This window comes from Lemur catta, chromosome 10 (genome assembly GCF_020740605.2).
Source record: "Lemur catta isolate mLemCat1 chromosome 10, mLemCat1.pri, whole genome shotgun sequence".
NCBI lineage: Eukaryota > Metazoa > Chordata > Mammalia > Primates > Lemuridae > Lemur > Lemur catta.
Genome location: NC_059137.1, coordinates 92,353,441 through 92,375,710, shown reverse-complemented (window position 1 = coordinate 92,375,710; position 22,270 = coordinate 92,353,441).

The window sequence follows — 22,270 nt, the reverse complement described above, 5'->3', positions numbered from 1 at the left end:
AACCCTAACCCTAACCCTAACACTATCCTAGAGCTGATGCTAACCCTAACACTAACACTATCCTAGGGCTGATGCTAACCCTAACCCTAACCCTAACAGTATCCTAGGGCTGATGCTAACCCTAACCCTAACCCAAACACTATCCTAGGGTTTATGCTAACCCTAACCCTAACACTATCCTAGGGCTGATGCTAACCCTAACCCTAACCCTAACACTATCCTTGGGCTGATGCTAACCCTAACCCTAACACTATCCTGGGCCTGATGCTAACCCTAACCCTAACCCTAACACTATGCTAGGGCTGATGAAAACCCTAACCCTAACACTATCCTTGGGCTGATGCTAACCCTAACCCTAACCCTAACACTATCCTAGGGCAGATGCTAACCCTAACGCTAACCCTAACACTATCCTTGAACTGATGCTAACCCTAACCCTAACCCTAACACTATCCTAGGCCTGAGGATAACCCTAACCCTAACCCTAACACTATCCTAGGGTTTATGTTAACCCTAACCCTAACACTATCCTAGGGTTGATGCTAACCCTAACCCTAACCCTAACACTATCCTAGGGCGGATGCTAACCCTAACCCTAACCCTAACACTATCCTAGGGCTGATGCTAACCCTAACACTAACACTATCCTAGGGCTGATGCTAACCCTAACCCTAACCCTAACATTATCCTAGGGCGGATGCTAACCCTAACCCTAACCCTAACACTATCCTAGGGCTGATGCTAACCCTAACACTAACACTATCCTAGGCCTGATGTTAACCCTAACCCTAACACTAACACTATCCTAGGGCTCATGCTAACCCTAACCCTAACACTATCCTAGGGCTGATGCTCACCCTAACGCTAACACTATCCTAGGGCTGATGCTAACCCTAACCCTAACCCTAACACTCTCCAAGGGCTGATGCTAACCCTAACCCTAACCCTAACACTATCCTAGGGCTGATGCTAACCCTAACCCTAACTCTAACACTATCTTAGGGCTGAGGCTAACACTATCCTACGGCTGAAGCTAACCCTAACCCTAACCCTAACACTATCCTAGGGCTGATGCTAACCCTAAACCTAACACTATCCTAGGGCTGATGCTAACCCTAACCCTAAACCTAACACTATCCTTGGGCTGATGCTAACCCTAACCCTAACACTATCCTGGGCCTGATGCTAACCCTAACCCTAACCCTAACACTATCATAGGGCTGATGCTAACCCTAACACTAACACTATCCTTGGGCTGATGCTAACCCTAACCCTAACACTATCCTAGGGCAGATGCTAACCCTAACGCTAACCCTAACACTATCCTTGAACTGATGCTAACCCTAACCCTAACCCTAACAATATCCTAGGCCTGATGATAACCCTAACCCTAACCCTAACACTATCCTAGGATTTATGTTAGCCTAACCCTAACACTATCCTAGGGCTGATGATAACCCTAACCCTAACCCTAACACTATCCTAGGGCGGATGCTAACCCTAACCCTAACCCTAACACTATCCTAGGGCTCATGCTAACCCTAACACTAACACTATCCTAGGGCTGATGCTAACCCTAACCCTAACCCTAACATTATCCTAGGGCGGATGCTAACCATAACACTAACCCTAACACTATCCTAGGGCTGATGCTAACCCTAACACTAACACTATCCTAGGCCTGATGCTAACCCTAACCCTAACCCTAACACTATCCTAGGGCTGATGCTAACCCTAACCCTAACACTATCCTTGGGCTGATGCTAACCCTAACCCTAAACCTAACAATATCCTAGGGCAGATGCTAACCCTAACCCTAACCCTAACACTATCCTTGGGTGATGCTAACCCTAACCCTAACACTATCCTGGGCCTGATGCTAACCCTAACCCTAACCCTCACACTATCCTAGGGCTGATGCTAACCCTAACCCTAACACTATCCTTGGGCTGATGCTAACCCTAACCCTAACCCTAACAATATCCTAGGGCAGATGCTAACCCTAACGCTAACCCTAACACTATCCTTGAAGTGATGCTAACACTAACCCTAACCCTAACACTATCCTAGGCCTGATGATAACCCTAACCCTAACCCTAACACTATCCTAGGGTTTATGTTAACCCTAACCCTAACACTATCCTAGGGCTGATGCTAACCCTAACCCTAACCCTTACACTATCCTAGGGCGGATGCTAACCCTAACCCTAACCCTAACACTATCCTAGGGCTGATGCTAAACCTAACACTATCCTAGGGCTGATGCTAACCCTAACCCTAACCCTAACATTATCCTAGGGCTGATGCTAACCCTAACCCTAACTCTAACACTATCTTAGGGCTGAGGCTAACCCTAACCCTAACACTATCCTACGACTGATGCTAACCCTAACCCTAACCCTAACACTGTCCTAGGGCTGATGCTAACCCTAACACTAACACTATCCTAGGCCTCATGCTAACCCTAACCCTAACCCTAACACTATCCTAGGGCTGATGCTAACCCTAACCCTAACACTATCCTAGGGCTGATGCTAACCCTAACCCTAACCCTAACACTATCCTAGGGCTGATGCTAACCGTAACCCTAACACTATCCTAGGCCTGATGATAACCCTAACCCTAACCCTAACACTATCCTAGGGCTGATGCTAACCCTAACCCTAACACTATCCTAGGGCTTATTCTAACCCTAACCCTAACCCTAACACTATCCTAGGGCTGATGCTAACCCTAACGCTAACCCTAACACTATCCTTGAACTGATGCTAACCCTAACCCTAACCCTAACACTATCCTAGGCCTGATGATAACCCTAACCCTAACCCTAACACTATCCTAGGGTTTATGTTAACCCTAACCCTAACACTATCCTAGGGCTGATGCTAACCCTAACCCTAACCCTAACACTATCCTAGGGCTGATGCTAACCCTAACACTAACACTATCCTAGGGCTGAAGTTAACCGTAACCCTAACCCTAACACTCTCCAAGGGCTGATGCTAACCCTAACCCTAACCCTAACACTATCCTAGGGCTGATGCTAACCCTAACCCTAACCCTTACACTATCCTAGGGCGGATGCTAACCCTAACCCTAACCCTAACACTATCCTAGGGCTGATGTTCACCCTAACACTAACACTATCCTAGGGCTGATGCTAACCCTAACCCTAACCCTAACATTATCCTAGGGCTGATGCTAACCCTAACCCTAACTCTAACACTATCTTAGGGCTGAGGCTAACCCTAACCCTAACACTATCCTACGACTGATGCTAACCCTAACCCTAACCCTAACACTATCCTAGGGCTGATGCTAACCCTAACCCTAACCCTAACATTATCCTAGGGCTGATGCTAACCCTAACCCTAACTCTAACACTATCTTAGGGCTGAGGCTAACCCTAACCCTAACACTATCCTACGACTGATGCTAACCCTAACCCTAACCCTAACACTATCCTAGGGCTGATGCTTACCCTAACACTAACACTATCCTAGGGCTCATGCTAACCCTAACCATAACCCTAACACTATCCTAGGGCTGATGCTAACCCTAACCCTAACACTATCCTAGGGCTGATGCTAACCCTAACCCTAACCCTAACACTATCCTAGGGCTGATGCTAACCGTAACCCTAACACTATCCTAGGCCTGATGATAACCCTAACCCTAACCCTAACACTATCCTAGGGCTGATGCTAACCCTAACCCTAACACTATCCTAGGGCTGATTCTAACCCTAACCCTAACCCTAACACTATCCTAGGGCTGATGCTAACCCTAACGCTAACCCTAACACTATCCTTGAACTGATGCTAACCCTAACCCTAACCCTAACACTATCCTAGGCCTGATGATAACCCTAACCCTAACCCTAACACTATCCTTGGGTTTATGTTAACCCTAACCCTAACACTATCCTAGGGCTGATGCTAACCCTAACCCTAACCCTAACACTATCCTAGGGCTGATGCTAACCCTAACACTAACACTATCCTAGGGCTGAAGTTAACCGTAACCCTAACCCTAACACTCTCCAAGGGCTGATGCTAACCCTAACCCTAACCCTAACACTATCCTAGGGCTGATGCTAACCCTAACCCTAACACTATCCTAGGGCTGATGCTAACCCTAACCCTAACCCTAACACTATCCTAGGGTTGATGCTAACCCTAACCCTAACATTATCCTAGGGCTGATGCTAACCCTAACCCTAACCCTAACACTATCCTAGGGCTGAGGCTAACCCTAACCCTAACACTATCCTACGACTGATGCTAACCCTAACCCTAACCCTAACACTATCCTAGGGCTGATGCTAACCCTAACGCTAACACTATCCTAGGGCTCATGCTAACCCTAACCCTAACCCTAACACTATCCTAGGGCTGATGCTAACCCTAACCCTAACACTATCCTAGGGCTGATGCTAACCCTAACCCTAACCCTAACACTATCCTAAGGCTGATGCTAACCTTAACCCTAACACTATCCTAGGGCTGATTCTAACCCTAACCCTAACCCTAACACTATCCTAGGGCTGATGCTAACCCTAACGCTAACCCTAACACTATCCTTGAACTGATGCTAACCCTAACCCTAACCCTAACACTATCCTAGGCCTGATGATAACCCTAACCCTAACCCTAACACTATCCTAGGGTTTATGTTAACCCTAACCGTAACATTATCGTAGGGCTGATGCTAACCCTAACCCTAACCCTAACACTATCCTAGGGCTTATGCTAACCCTAACACTAACACTATCCTAGGGCTGAAGTTAACCGTAACCCTAACCCTAACACTCTCCAAGGGCTGATGCTAACCCTAACCCTAACCCTAACACTATCCTAGGGCTGATGCTAACCCTAACCCTAACACTATCCTAGGGCTGATGCTAACCCTAACCCTAACCCTAACACTATCCTAGGTTTGATGCTAACCCTAACCCTAACACTATCCTAGGGCTGATGCTAACCCTAACCCTAACCCTAACACTATCCTAGGGCTGATGCTAACCCTAACCCTAACACTATCCTAGGGCTGATGCTAACCCTAACCCTAACCCTAATACTAACCTAGGGCTGATGCTAACCCTAACCCTAACACTATCCTAGGGCTGATGCTAACCCTAACCCTAACCCTAACACTATCCTAGGGCTGATGCTAACCCTAACCCTAACACTATCCTAGGGTGATGCTAACCCTAACCCTAACCCTAACTCTATCCTAGGGCTGATGCTAACCCTAACAGTAACACTATCCTAGGGCTGATGCTAACCCTAACCCTAACCCTAACACTATCCTAGGGCTGATGCTAACCCTAACCCTAACCCAAACTCTATCCTAGGGTTGATGCTAACCCTAACCCTAACACTATCCTAGGGCTGATGCTAACCCTAACCCTAACCCTAACACTATCCTTGGGCTGATGCTAACCCTAACCCTAACACTATCCTGGGCCTGATGCTAACCCTAACCCTAACCCTAACACTATCCTAGGGCTGATGCTAACCCTAACCCTAACACTATCCTTGGGCTGATGCTAACCCTAACCCTAACCCTAACACTATCCTAGGGCAGATGCTAACCCTAACGCTAACCCTAACACTATCCTTGAACTGATGCTAACCCTAACCCTAACCCTAACACTATCCTAGGCCTGATGATAACCCTAACCCTAACCCTAACACTATCCTACGGTTTATGTTAACCCTAACCCTAACACTATCCTAGGGCTGATGCTAACCCTAACGCTAACCCTAACACTATCCTAGGGCGGATGCTAACCCTAACCCTAACCCTAACACTATCCTAGGGCTGATGCTAACCCTAACACTAACACTATCCTAGGCCTGATGCTAACCCTAACCCTAACCCTAACACTATCCTAGGGCTGATGCTAACCCTAACCCTAACACTATCCTAGGGCTGATGCTAACCCTAACACTAACACTATCCTAGGGCTGATGCTAACCCTAACCCTAACCCTAACACTCTCCAAGGGCTGATGCTAACCCTAACCCTAACCCTAACACTATCCTAGGGCTGATGCTAACCCTAACCCTAACTCTAACACTATCTTAGGGCTGAGGCTAACCCTAACCCTAACACTATCCCACGGCTGATGCTAACCCTAACCCTAACCCTAACACTATCCTAGGGCTGATGCTAACCCTAACCCTAACACTATCCTAGGCCTGATGCTAACCCTAACCCTAACCCTAACACTATCCTAGGGCTGATGCTAACCCTAACCCTAACACTATCCTAGGTCTGATGCTAACCCTAACCCTAACCCTAACACTATCCTAGGGCGGATGCTAACCCTTACCCTAACACTATCCTAGGCCTGATGATAAACCTAACCCTAACCCTAACACTATTAGGGCTGATGCTAACCCTAACCCTAACACTATCCTAGGGCTGATGCTAACCCTAACCCTAACCCTAACACTATCCTAAGTCTGATGCTAACCCTAGACCTCACACTATACTAGGCCTGATGATAACCATAACCCTAACCTTAACACTATCCTAGGGCTGATGCTAACCCTAACCCTAACCCTAACACTATCCTAGAGCTGATGCTAACCCTAACCCTAACACTATCCTAGGCCTGATGATAACCCTAACCCTAACCCTGACACTATCCTAGGGCTGATGCTAACCCTAACCCTAACACTATCCTAGGGCTGATGCTAACCCTAACGCTAACCCTAACACTATCCTAGGCCTGATGCTAACCCTATCCCTAACCCTAACACTCTCCTAGGGCTGAGGCTAACCCTAACCCTAACACTATCCTAGGGCTGATGCTAACCCTAACCCTAACCCAAACACTATCATAGGGTTGATGCTAACCCTAACCCTAACACTATCCTAGGGCTGATGCTAACCCTAACCCTAACCCTAACACTATCCTTGGGCTGATGCTAACCCTAACCCTAACACTATCCTGGGCCTGATGCTAACCCTAACCCTAACCCTAACACTATCCTGGGGCTGATGCTAACCCTAACCCTAACACAATCCTTGGGCTGATGCTAACCCTAACCCTAACCCTAACAATATCCTAGGGCATATGCTAACCCTAACCCTAACCCTAACACTATCCTTGGGCTCATGCTAACCCTAACCCTAACACTATCCTGGGCCTGATGCTAACCCTAACCCTAACCCTAACACTATCCTAGGGCTGATGCTAACCCTAACCCTAACACTATCCTTGGGCTGATGCTAACCCTAATCCTAACCCTAACACTATCCTAGGGCGGATGCTAACCCTAACCCTAACCCTAACACTATCCTAGGGCTGATGCTAACCCTAAGACTAACACTATCCTAGGGCTGATGCTAACCCTAACCCTAACCCTAACATTATCCTAGGGCTGATGCTAACCCTAACCCTAACTCTAACACTATCTTAGGGCTGAGGCTAACCCTAACCCTAACACTATCCTACGGCTGATGCTAACCCTAACCCTAACCCTAACATTATCCTACGGCTGATGCTAACGCTAACCCTAACGCTAACACTATCCTAGGGCTGATGCTAACCCTAACCCTAACACTATCCTAGGGCTGATGCTAACCCTAACCCTAACCCTAACACTATCCTAGGGCTGATGTTAACCCTAACCCTAACACTATCCTAGGGCTGATGCTAACCCTAACCCTAACCCTAACACTATCCTAGGGCTGATGCTAACCGTAACCCTAACAGTATCCTAGGCCTGATGATAACCCTAACCCTAACCCTAACACTATCCTAGGGCTGATGCTAACCCTAACCCTAACACTATCCTAGGGCTGATGCTAATCCTAACAGTAACACTATCCTAGGGCTGATGCTAACCCTAACCCTAACCCTAACACTATCCTAGGGCTGATGCTAACCCTAACCCTAACCCAAACACTATCCTAGGTTGGATGCTAACCCTAACCCTAACACTATCCTAGGGCTGATTCTAACCCTAACCCTAACCCTAACACTATCCTTGGGCTGATGCTAACCCTAACCCTAACACTATCCTGGGCCTGATGCTAACCCTAACACTAACACTATCCTAGGGCTGATGCTAACCCTAACCCTAACCCTAACACTCTCCAAGGGCTGATGCTAACCCTAACCCTAACCCTAACACTATCCTAGGGCTGATGCTAACCCTAACCCTAACTCTAACACTATCTTAGGGCTGAGGCTAACCCTAACCCTAACACTATCCTACGGCTGATGCTAACCCTAACCCTAACCCTAACACTATCCTAGGGCTGATGCTAACCCTAACCCTAACACTATCCTAGGCCTGATGCTAACCCTAACCCTAACCCTAACACTATCATAGGGCTGATGCTAACCCTAACCCTAACACTATCCTAGGTCTGATGCTAACCCTAACCCTAACCCAAACACTATCCTAGGGCTGATGCTAACCCTAACCCTAACACTATCCTAGGCCTGATGATAAACCTAACCCTAACCCTAACACTATTAGGGCTGATGCTAACCCTAACCCTAACACTATCCTAGGGCTGATGCTAACCCTAACCCTAACCCTAACACTATCCTAAGTCTGATGCTAACCCTAGACCTCACACTATACTAGGCCTGATGATAACCATAACCCTAACCTTAACACTATCCTAGGGCTGATGCTAACCCTAACCCTAACCCTAACAGTATCCTAGAGCTGATGCTAACCCTAACCCTAACACTATCCTAGGCCTGATGATAACCCTAACCCTAACCCTGACACTATCCTAGGGCTGATGCTAACCCTAACCCTAACACTATCCTAGGGCTGATGCTAACCCTAACGCTAACCCTAACACTATCCTAGGCCTGATGCTAACCCTATCCCTAACCCTAACACTCTCCTAGGGCTGAGGCTAACCCTAACCCTAACACTATCCTAGGGCTGATGCTAACCCTAACCCTAACCCAAACACTATCCTAGGGTTGATGCTAACCCTAACCCTAACACTATCCTAGGGCTGATGCTAACCCTAACCCTAACACTAACACTATCCTTGGGCTGATGCTAACCCTAACCCTAACACTATCCTGGGCCTGATGCTAACCCTAACCCTAACCCTAACACTATCCTGGGGCTGATGCTAACCCTAACCCTAACGCAATCCTTGGGCTGATGCTAACCCTAACCCTAACCCTAACAATATCCTAGGGCATATGCTAACCCTAACCCTAACCCTAACACTATCCTTGGGCTCATGCTAACCCTAACCCTAACACTATCCTGGGCCTGATGCTAACCCTAACCCTAACCCTAACACTATCCTAGGGCTGATGCTAACCCTAACCCTAACACTATCCTTGGGCTGATGCTAACCCTAACCCTAACCCTAACACTATCCTAGGGCGGATGCTAACCCTAACCCTAACCCTAACACTATCCTAGGGCTGATGCTAACCCTAAGACTAACACTATCCTAGGGCTGATGCTAACCCTAACCCTAACCCTAACATTATCCTAGGGCTGATGCTAACCCTAACCCTAACTCTAACACTATCTTAGGGCTGAGGCTAACCCTAACCCTAACACTATCCTACGGCTGATGCTAATGCTAACCCTAACGCTAACACTATCCTAAGGCTGATGCTAACCCTAACCCTAACACTATCCTAGGGCTGATGCTAACCCTAACCCTAACCCTAACACTATCCTAGGGCTGATGTTAACCCTAACCCTAACACTATCCTAGGGCTGATGCTAACCCTAACCCTAACCCTAACACTATCCTAGGGCTGATGCTAACCGTAACCCTAACACTATCCTAGGCCTGATGATAACCCTAACCCTAACCCTAACACTATCCTAGGGCTGATGCTAACCCTAACCCTAACACTATCCTAGGGCTGATGCTAATCCTAACAGTAACACTATCCTAGGGCTGATGCTAACCCTAACCCTAACCCTAACACTATCCTAGGGCTGATGCTAACCCTAACCCTAACCCAAACACTATCCTAGGGTGGATGCTAACCCTAACCGTAACACTATCCTAGGGCTGATTCTAACCCTAACCCTAACCCTAACACTATCCTTGGGCTGATGCTAACCCTAACCCTAACACTATCCTGGGCCTGATGCTAACCCTAACCCTAACCCTAACACTATCCTAGGGCTGATACTAACCCTAACCCTAACACTATCCTTGGGCTTATGCTAACCCTAACCCTAACCCTAACAATATCCTAGGGCAGATGCTAACCCTAACCCTAACCCTAACACTATCCTTGGGCTGATGCTAACCGTAACCCTAACACTATCCTGGGCCTGATGCTAACCCTAACCCTAACCCTAACACTATCCTAGGGCTGATGCTAACTCTAACCCTAACACTATCCTTGGGCTGATGCTAACCCTAACCCTAACCCTAACAATATCCTAGGGCAGATGCTAACCCTAACGCTAACCCTAACACTATCCTTGAAGTGATGCTAACCCTAACCCTAACCCTAACACTATCCTAGGCCTGATGATAACCCTAACCCTAACCCTAACACTATCCTAGGGTTTATGTTAACCCTAACCCTAACACTATCCTAGGGCTGATGCTAACCCTAACCCTAACCCTTACAGTATCTTAGGGCGGATGCTAACCCTAAACCTAACCCTAACACTATCCTAGGGTTTATGTTAACCCTAACCCTAACACTATCCTAGGGCTGATTCTAACCCTAACCCTAACCCTAACACTATCCTAGGGCTGATGCTAACCCTAACACTAACACTATCCTAGGGCTGAAGTTAACCGTAACCCTAACCCTAACACTCTCCAAGGGCTGATGCTAACCCTAACCCTAACCCTAACACTATCCTAGGGCTGATGCTAACCCTAACCCTAACCCTAACACTATCCTAGGGCTGATGCTTACCCTAACACTAACACTATCCTAGGGCTCATGCTAACCCTAACCATAACCCTAACACTATCCTAGGGCTGATGCTAACCCTAACCCTAACACTATCCTAGGGCTGATGCTAACCCTAACCCTAACCCTAACACTATCCTAGGGCTGATGCTAACCGTAACCCTAACACTATCCTAGGCCTGATGATAACCCTAACCCTAACCCTAACACTATCCTAGGGCTGATGCTAACCCTAACCCTAACACTATCCTAGGGCTGATTCTAACCCTAACCCTAACCCTAACACTATCCTAGGGCTGATGCTAACCCTAACGCTAACCCTAACACTATCCTTGAACTGATGCTAACCCTAACCCTAACCCTAACACTATCCTAGGCCTGATGATAACCCTAACCCTAACCCTAACACTATCCTAGGGCTGATGCTAACCCTAACCCTAACCCTAACACTATCCTAGGGCTGATACTTACCCTAACACTAACACTATCCTAGGGCTCATGCTAACCCTAACCATAACCCTAACACTATCCTAGGGCTGATGCTAACCCTAACCCTAACACTATCCTAGGGCTGATGCTAACCCTAACCCTAACCCTAACACTATCCTAGGGCTGATGCTAACCGTAACCCTAACACTATCCTAGGCCTGATGATAACCCTAACCCTAACCCTAACACTATCCTAGGGCTGATGCTAACCCTAACCCTAACACTATCCTAGGGCTGATTCTAACCCTAACCCTAACCCTAACACTATCCTAGGGCTGATGCTAACCCTAACGCTAACCCTAACATTATCCTTGAACTGATGCTAACCCTAACCCTAACCCTAACACTATCCTAGGCCTGATGATAACCCTAACCCTAACCCTAACACTATCCTAGGGTTTATGTTAACCCTAACCCTAACACTATCCTAGGGCTGATGCTAACCCTAACCCTAACCCTAACACTATCCTAGGGCTGATGCTAACCCTAACACTAACACTATCCTAGGGCTGAAGTTAACCGTAACCCTAACCCTAACACTCTCCAAGGGCTGATGCTAACCCTAACCCTAACCCTAACACTATCCTAGGGCTGATGCTAACCCTAACCCTAACACTATCCTAGGGCTGATGCTAACCCTAACCCTAACCCTAACACTATCCTAGGGTTGATGCTAATCCTAACCCTAACATTATCCTAGGGCTGATGCTAACCCTAACCCTAACCCTAACACTATCCTAGGGCTGAGGCTAACCCTAACCCTAACACTATCCTACGACTGATGCTAACCCTAACCCTAACCCTAACACTATCCTAGGGCTGATGCTAACCCTAACACTAACACTATCCTAGGGCTCATGCTAACCCTAACCCTAACCCTAACACTATCCTAGGGCTGATGCTAACCCTAACCCTAACACTATCCTAGGGCTGATGCTAACCCTAACCCTAACCCTAACACTATCCTAGGGCTGATGCTAACCCTAACCCTAACACTATCCTAGGGCTGATTCTAACCCTAACCCTAACCCTAACACTATCCTAGGGCTGATGCTAACCCTAACGCTAACCCTAACACTATCCTTGAACTGATGCTAACCCTAACCCTAACCCTAACACTATCCTAGGCCTGATGATAACCCTAACCCTAACCCTAACACTATCCTAGGGTTTATGTTAACCCTAACCCTAACATTATCCTAGGGCTGATGCTAACCCTAACCCTAACCCTAACACTATCCTAGGGCTGATGCTAACCCTAACACTAACACTATCCTAGGGCTGAAGTTAACCGTAACCCTAACCCTAACACTCTCCAAGGGCTGATGCTAACCCTAACCCTAACCCTAACACTATCCTAGGGCTGATGCTAACCCTAACCCTAACACTATCCTAGGGCTGATGCTAACCCTAACCCTAACCGTAACACTATCCTAGGTTTGATGCTAACCCTAACCCTAACACTATCCTAGGGCTGATGCTAACCCTAACCCTAACCCTAACACTATCCTAGGGCTGATGCTAACCCTAACCCTAACACTATCCTAGGGCTGATGCTAACCCTAACCCTAACCCTAATACTAACCTAGGGCTGATGCTAACCCTAACCCTAACACTATCCTAGGGCTGATGCTAACCCTAACCCTAACCCTAACACTATCCTAGGGCTGATGCTAACCCTATCCCTAACACTATCCTAGGGTGATGCTAACCCTAACCCTAACCCTAACACTATCCTAGGGCTGATGCTAACCCTAACAGTAACACTATCCTAGGGCTGATGCTAACCCTAACCCTAACCCTAACACTATCCTAGGGCTGATGCTAACCCTAACCCTAACCCAAACTCTATCCTAGGGTTGATGCTAACCCTAACCCTAACACTATCCTAGGGCTGATGCTAACCCTAACCCTAACCCTAACACTATCCTTGGGCTGATGCTAACCCTAACCCTAACACTATCCTGGGCCTGATGCTAACCCTAACCCTAACCCTAACACTATCCTAGGGCTGATGCTAACCCTAACCCTAACACTATCCTTGGGCTGATGCTAACCCTAACCCTAACCCTAACACTATCCTAGGGCAGATGCTAACCCTAACGCTAACCCTAACACTATCCTTGAACTGATGCTAACCCTAACCCTAACCCTAACACTATCCTAGGCCTGATGATAACCCTAACCCTAACCCTAACACTATCCTACGGTTTATGTTTACCCTAACCCTAACACTATCCTAGGGCTGATGCTAACCCTAACGCTAACCCTAACACTATCCAAGGGCGGATGCTAACCCTAACCCTAACCCTAACACTATCCTAGGGCTGATGCTAACCCTAACACTAACACTATCCTAGGGCTGATGCTAACCCTAACCCTAACCCTAACATTATCCTAGGGCGGATGCTAACCCTAACCCTAACCCTAACACTATCCTAGGGCTGATGCTAACCCTAACACTAACACTATCCTAGGCCTGATGCTAACCCTAACCCTAACCCTAACACTATCCTAGGGCTGATGCTAACCCTAACCCTAACACTATCCTAGGGCTGATGCTAACCCTAACACTAACACTATCCTAGGGCTGATGCTAACCCTAACCCTAACCCTAACACTCTCCAAGGGCTGATGCTAACCCTAACCCTAACCCTAACACTATCCTAGGGCTGATGCTAACCCTAACCCTAACTCTAACACTATCTTAGGGCTGAGGCTAACCCTAACCCTAACACTATCCTACGGCTGATGCTAACCCTAACCCTAACCCTAACACTATCCTAGGGCTGATGCTAACCCTAACCCTAACACTATCCTAGGCCTGATGCTAACCCTAACCCTAACCCTAACACTATCCTAGGGCTGATGCTAACCCTAACCCTAACACTATCCTAGGTCTGATGCTAACCCTAACCCTAACCCTAACACTATCCTAGGGCTGATGCTAACCCTTACCCTAACACTATCCTAGGCCTGATGATAAACCTAACCCTAACCCTAACACTATTAGGGCTGATGCTAACCCTAACCCTAACACTATCCTAGGGCTGATGCTAACCCTAACCCTAACCCTAACACTATCCTAAGTCTGATGCTAACCCTAGACCTCACACTATACTAGGCCTGATGATAACCATAACCCTAACCTTAACACTATCCTAGGGCTGATGCTAACCCTAACCCTAACCCTAACACTATCCTAGAGCTGATGTTAACCCTAACCCTAACACTATCCTAGGCCTGATGATAACCCTAACCCTAACCCTGACACTATCCTAGGGCTGATGCTAACCCTAACCCTAACACTATCCTAGGGCTGATGCTAACCCTAACGCTAACCCTAACACTATCCTAGGCCTGATGCTAACCCTATCCCTAACCCTAACACTCTCCTAGGGCTGAGGATAACCCTAACCCTAACACTATCCTAGGGCTGATGCTAACCCTAACCCTAACCCAAACACTATCCTAGGGTTGATGCTAACCCTAACCCTAACACTATCCTAGGGCTGATGCTAACCCTAACCCTAACCCTAACACTATCCTTGGGCTGATGCTAACCCTAACCCTAACACTATCCTGGGCCTGATGCTAACCCTAACCCTAACCCTAACACTATCCTGGGGCTGATGCTAACCCTAACCCTAACACAATCCTTGGGCTGATGCTAACCCTAACCCTAACCCTAACAATATCCTAGGGCATATGCTAACCCTAACCCTAACCCTAACACTATCCTTGGGCTCATGCTAACCCTAACCCTAACACTATCCTGGGCCTGATGCTAACCCTAACCCTAACCCTAACACTATCCTAGGGCTGATGCTAACCCTAACCCTAACACTATCCTTGGGCTGATGCTAACCCTAATCCTAACCCTAACACTATCCTAGGGCGGATGCTAACCCTAACCCTAACCCTAACACTATCCTAGGGCTGATGCTAACCCTAAGACTAACACTATCCTAGGGCTGATGCTAACCCTAACCCTAACCCTAACATTATCCTAGGGCTGATGCTAACCCTAACCCTAACTCTAACACTATCTTAGGGCTGAGGCTAACCCTAACCCTAACACTATCCTACGGCTGATGCTAACCCTAACCCTAACCCTAACATTATCCTACGGCTGATGCTAACGCTAACCCTAACGCTAACACTATCCTAGGGCTGATGCTAACCCTAACCCTAACACTATCCTAGGGCTGATGCTAACCCTAACCCTAACCCTAACACTATCCTAGGGCTGATGTTAACCCTAACCCTAACACTATCCTAGGGCTGATGCTAACCCTAACCCTAACCCTAACTCTATCCTAGGGCTGATGCTAACCGTAACCCTAACAGTATCCTAGGCCTGATGATAACCCTAACCCTAACCCTAACACTATCCTAGGGCTGATGCTAACCCTAACCCTAACACTATCCTAGGGCTGATGCTAATCCTAACAGTAACACTATCCTAGGGCTGATGCTAACCCTAACCCTAACCCTAACACTATCCTAGGGCTGATGCTAACCCTAACCCTAACCCAAACACTATCCTAGGTTGGATGCTAACCCTAACCCTAACACTATCCTAGGGCTGATTCTAACCCTAACCCTAACCCTAACACTATCCTTGGGCTGATGCTAACCCTAACCCTAACACTATCCTGGGCCTGATGCTAACCCTAACACTAACACTATCCTAGGGCTGATGCTAACCCTAACCCTAACCCTAACACTCTCCAAGGGCTGATGCTAACCCTAACCCTAACCCTAACACTATCCTAGGGCTGATGCTAACCCTAACCCTAACTCTAACACTATCTTAGGGCTGAGGCTAACCCTAACCCTAACACTATCCTACGGCTGATGCTAACCCTAACCCTAACCCTAACACTATCCTAGGGCTGATGCTAACCCTAACCCTAACACTATCCTAGGCCTGATGCTAACCCTAACCCTAACCCTAACACTATCATAGGGCTGATGCTAACCCTAACCCTAACACTATCCTAGGTCTGATGCTAACCCTAACCCTAACCCTAACACTATCCTAGGGCTGATGCTAACCCTAACCCTAACACTATCCTAGGCCTGATGATAAACCTAACCCTAACCCTAACACTATTAGGGCTGATGCTAACCCTAACCCTAACACTATCCTAGGGCTGATGCTAACCCTAACCCTAACCCTAACACTATCCTAAGTCTGATGCTAACCCTAGACCTCACACTATACTAGGCCTGATGATAACCATAACCCTAACCTTAACACTATCCTAGGGCTGATGCTAACCCTAACCCTAACCCTAACAGTATCCTAGAGCTGATGCTAACCCTAACCCTAACACTATCCTAGGCCTGATGATAACCCTAACCCTAACCCTGACACTATCCTAGGGCTGATGCTAACCCTAACCCTAACACTATCCTAGGGCTGATGCTAACCCTAACGCTAACCCTAACACTATCCTAGGCCTGATGCTAACCCTATCCCTAACCCTAACACTCTCCTAGGGCTGAGGCTAACCCTAACCCTTACACTATCCTAGGGCTGATGCTAACCCTAACCCTAACCCAAACACTATCCTAGGGTTGATGCTAACCCTAACCCTAACACTATCCTAGGGCTGATGCTAACCCTAACCCTAACACTAACACTATCCTTGGGCTGATGCTAACCCTAACCCTAACACTATCCTGGGCCTGATGCTAAACCTAACCCTAACCCTAACACTATCCTGGGGCTGATGCTAACCCTAACCCTAACGCAATCCTTGGGCTGATGCTCACCCTAACCCTAACCCTAACAATATCCTAGGGCATATGCTAACCCTAACCCTAACCCTAACACTATCCTTGGGCTCATGCTAACCCTAACCCTAACACTATCCTGGGCCTGATGCTAACCCTAACCCTAACCCTAACACTATCCTAGGGCTGATGCTAACCCTAACCCTAACACTATCCTTGGGCTGATGCTAACCCTAACCCTAACCCTAACACTATCCTAGGGCGGATGCCAACCCTAACCCTAACCCTAACACTATCCTAGGGCTGATGCTAACCCTAAGACTAACACTATCCTAGGGCTGATGCTAACCCTAACCCTAACCCTAACATTATCCTAGGGCTGATGCTAACCCTAACCCTAACTCTAACACTATCTTAGGGCTGAGGCTAACCCTAACCCTAACACTATCCTACGGCTGATGCTAATGCTAACCCTAACGCTAACACTATCCTAGGGCTGATGCTAACCCTAACCCTAACACTATCCTAGGGCTGATGCTAACCCTAACCCTAACCCTAACACTATCCTAGGGCTGATGTTAACCCTAACCCTAACACTATCCTAGGGCTGATGCTAACCCTAACCCTAACCCTAACACTATCCTAGGGCTGATGCTAACCGTAACCCTAACACTATCCTAGGCCTGATGATAACCCTAACCCTAACAATAACACTATCCTAGGGCTGATGCTAACCCTAACCCTAACACTATCCTAGGGCTGATGCTAATCCTAACAGTAACACTATCCTAGGGCTGATGCTAACCCTAACCCTAACCCTAACACTATCCTAGGGCTGATGCTAACCCTAACCCTAACCCAAACACTATCCTAGGGTGGATGCTAACCCTAACCCTAACACTATCCTAGGGCTGATTCTAACCCTAACCCTAACCCTAACACTATCCTTGGGCTGATGCTAACCCTAACCCTAACACTATCCTGGGCCTGATGCTAACCCTAACCCTAACCCTAACACTATCCTAGGGCTGATACTAACCCTAACCCTAACACTATCCTTGGGCTGATGCTAACCCTAACCCTAACCCTAACAATATCCTAGGGCAGATGCTAACCCTAACCCTAACCCTAACACTATCCTTGGGCTGATGCTAACCCTAACCCTAACACTATCCTGGGCCTGATGCTAACCCTAACCCTAACCCTAACACTATCCTAGGGCTGATGCTAACTCTAACCCTAACACTATCCTTGGGCTGATGCTAACCCTAACCCTAACCCTAACAATATCCTAGGGCAGATGCTAACCCTAACGCTAACCCTAACACTATCCTTGAAGTGATGCTAACCCTAACCCTAACCCTAACACTATAGTAGGCCTGATGATAACCCTAACCCTAACCCTAACACTATCCTAGGGTTTATGTTAACCCTAACCCTAACACTATCCTAGGGCTGATGCTAACCCTAACCCTAACCCTTACAGTATCTTAGGGCGGATGCTAACCCTAAACCTAACCCTAACACTATCCTAGGGCTGATGCTAACCCTAACACTAACACTATCCTAGGGCTGATACTAACCCTAACCCTAACCCTAGCATTATCCTAGGGCTGATGCTAACCCTAACCCTAACTCTAACACTATCTTAGGGCTGAGGCTAACCCTAACCCTAACACTATCCTACGACTGATGCTAACCCTAACCCTAACCCTAACACTATCCTAGGGCTGATGCTAACCCTAACCCTAACACTATCCTAGGGCTCATGCTAACCCTAACCCTAACCCTAACACTATCCTAGGGCTGATGCTAACCCTAACCCTAACACTATCCTAGGGCTGATTCTAACCCTAACCCTAACCCTAACACTATCCTAGGGCTGATGCTAACCCTAACGCTAACCCTAACACTATCCTTGAACTGATGCTAACCCTAACCCTAACCCTAACACTATCCTAGGCCTGATGATAAACCTAACCCTAACCCTAACACTATCCTAGGGTTTATGTTAACCCTAACCCTAACACTATCCTAGGGCTGATGCTAACCCTAACCCTAAAACTAACACTATCCTAGGGCGGATCCTAACATTAACCCTAACCCTAACACTATCCTAGGGCTGATGCTAACCCTAACACTAACACTATACTAGGGCTGAAGTTAACCCTAACCCTAACCCTAACACTCTCCAAGGGCTGATGCTAACCCTAACCCTAACCCTAACACTATCCTAGGGCTGATGCTAACCCTAACCCTAACACTATCCTAGGGCTGATGCTAACCCTAACCCTAACCCTAACACTATACTAGGGTTGATGCTAACCCTAACCCTAACACTATCCTAGGGCTGATGCTAACCCTAACCCTAACCCTAACACTATCCTAGGGCTGATGCTAACCCTAACCCTAACACTATCCTAGGGCTGATGCTAACCCTAACCCTAACCCTAATACTAACCTAGGGCTGATGCTAACCCTAACCCTAACACTATCCTAGGGCTGATGCTAACCCTAACCCTAACCCTAACACTATCCTAGGGCTGATGCTAACCCTAACCCTAACACTATCCTATTGCTGATGCTAACCCTAACCCTAACCCTAACACTATCCTAGGTCTGATGCTAACCCTAACCCTAACCCTAACACTATCCTAGGGCTGATGCTAACCCTAACCCTAACACTATCCTAGGCCTGATGATAAACCTAACCCTAACCCTAACATTATCCTAGGGCTGATGCTAAACCTAACCCTAACACTAATCTAGGGCTGATGCTAACCCTAACCCTAACCCTAACGCTATCCTAAGTCTGATGCTAACCCTAGACCTCACACTATACTAGGCCTGATGATAACCATAACCCTAACCTTAACACTATCCTAGGGCTGATGCTAACCCTAACCCTAACCCTAACACTATCCTAGAGCTGATGCTAACCCTAACCCTAACACTATCCTAGGCCTGATGATAACCCTAACCCTAACCCTGACACTATCCTAGGGCTGATGCTAACCGTAAACCTAACACTATCCTAGGGCTGATGCTAACCCTAACGCTAACCCTAACACTATCCTAGGCCTGATGCTAACCCTATCCCTAACCCTAACACTCTCCTAGGGCTGAGGCTAACCCTAACCCTAACACTATCCTAGGGCTGATGCTAACCCTAACCCTAACCCAAACACTATCCTAGGGTTGATGCTAACCCTAACCCTAACACTATCCTAGGGCTGATGCTAACCCTAACCCTAACCGTAACACTATCCTAGGGCGGATGCTAACCCTAACCCTAACCCTAACACTATCCTAGGGCTGATGCTAACCCTAACCCTAACACTATCCTAGGGCTGATGCTAACCCTAACCCTAACCCTAATACTAACCTAGGGCTGATGCTAACCCTAACCCTAACACTATCCTAGGGCTGATGCTAACCCTAACCCTAACCCTAACACTATCCTAGGGCTGATGCTAACCCTAACCCTAACACTATCCTATTGCTGATGCTAACCCTAACCCTAACCCTTACACTATCCTAGGTCTGATGCTAACCCTAACCCTAACCCTAACACTATCCTAGGGCTGATGCTAACCCTAACCCTAACACTATCCTAGGCCTGATGATAAACCTAACCCTAACCCTAACACTATCCTAGGGCTGATGCTAACCGTAACCCTAACACTATCCTATTCCTGATGATAACCCTAACCCTAACCCTAACACTATCCTAGGGCTGATGCTAACCCTAACCCTAACACTATCCTAGGGCTGATGCTAATCCTAACAGTAACACTATCTTAGGGCTGATGCTAACCCTAACCCTAACCCTAACACTATCCTAGGGCTGATGCTAACGCTAACCCTAACCCAAACACTATCCTAGGGTGGATGCTAACCCTAACCCTAACACTATCCTAGGGCTGATTCTAATCCTAACCCTAACCCTAACACTATCCTTGGGCTGATGCTAACCATAACCCTAACACTATCCTGGGCCTGATGCTAACCCTAACCCTAACCCTAACACTATCCTAGGGCTGATACTAACCCTAACCCTAACACTATCCTTGGGCTGATGCTAACCCTATCCCTAACCCTAACAATATCCTAGGGCAGATGCTAACCCTAACCCTAACCCTAACACTATCCTTGGGCTGATGCTAACCCTAACCCTAACACTATCCTGGGCCTGATGCTAACCCTAACCCTAACCCTAAAACTATCCTAGGGCTGATGCTAACTCTAACCCTAACACTATTCTTGGGCTGATGCTAAGCCTAACCCTAACCCTAACAATATCCTAGGGCAGATGCTAACCCTAACGCTAACCCTAACACTATCCTTGAAGTGATGCTAACCCTAACCCTAACCCTAACACTATCCTAGGCCTGATGATAACCCTAACCCTAACCCTAACACTATCCTAGGGTTTATGTTAACCCTAACCCTAACACTATCCTAGGGCTGATGCTAACCCTAACCCTAACCCTTACAGTATCTTAGGGCGGATGCTAACCCTAAACATAACCCTAACACTATCCTAGGGCTGATGCTAACCCTAACACTAACACTATCCTAGGGCTGATAATAACCCTAACCCTAACCCTAGCATTATCCTAGGGCTGATGCTAACCCTAACCCTAACTCTAACACTATCTTAGGGCTGAGGCTAACCCTAACCTTAACACTATCCTACGACTGATGCTAACCCTAACCCTAACCCTAACACTATCCTAGGGCTGATGCTAACCCTAACCCTAACACTATCCTAGGGCTCATGCTAACCCTAACCCTAACCCTAACACTATCCTAGGGCTGATGCTAACCCTAACCCTAACACTATCCTAGGGCTGATTCTAACCCTAACCCTAACCCTAACACTATCCTAGGGATGATGCTAACCCTAACGCTAACCCTAACACTATCCTTGAACTGATGCTAACCCTAACCCTAACCCTAACACTATCCTAGGCCTGATGATAACCCTAACCCTAACCCTAACACTATCCTAGGGTTTATGTTAACCCTAACCCTAACACTATCCTAGGGCTGATGCTAACCCTAACCCTAAACCTAACACTATTCTAGGGCGGATCCTAACCCTAACCCTAACCCTAACACTATCCT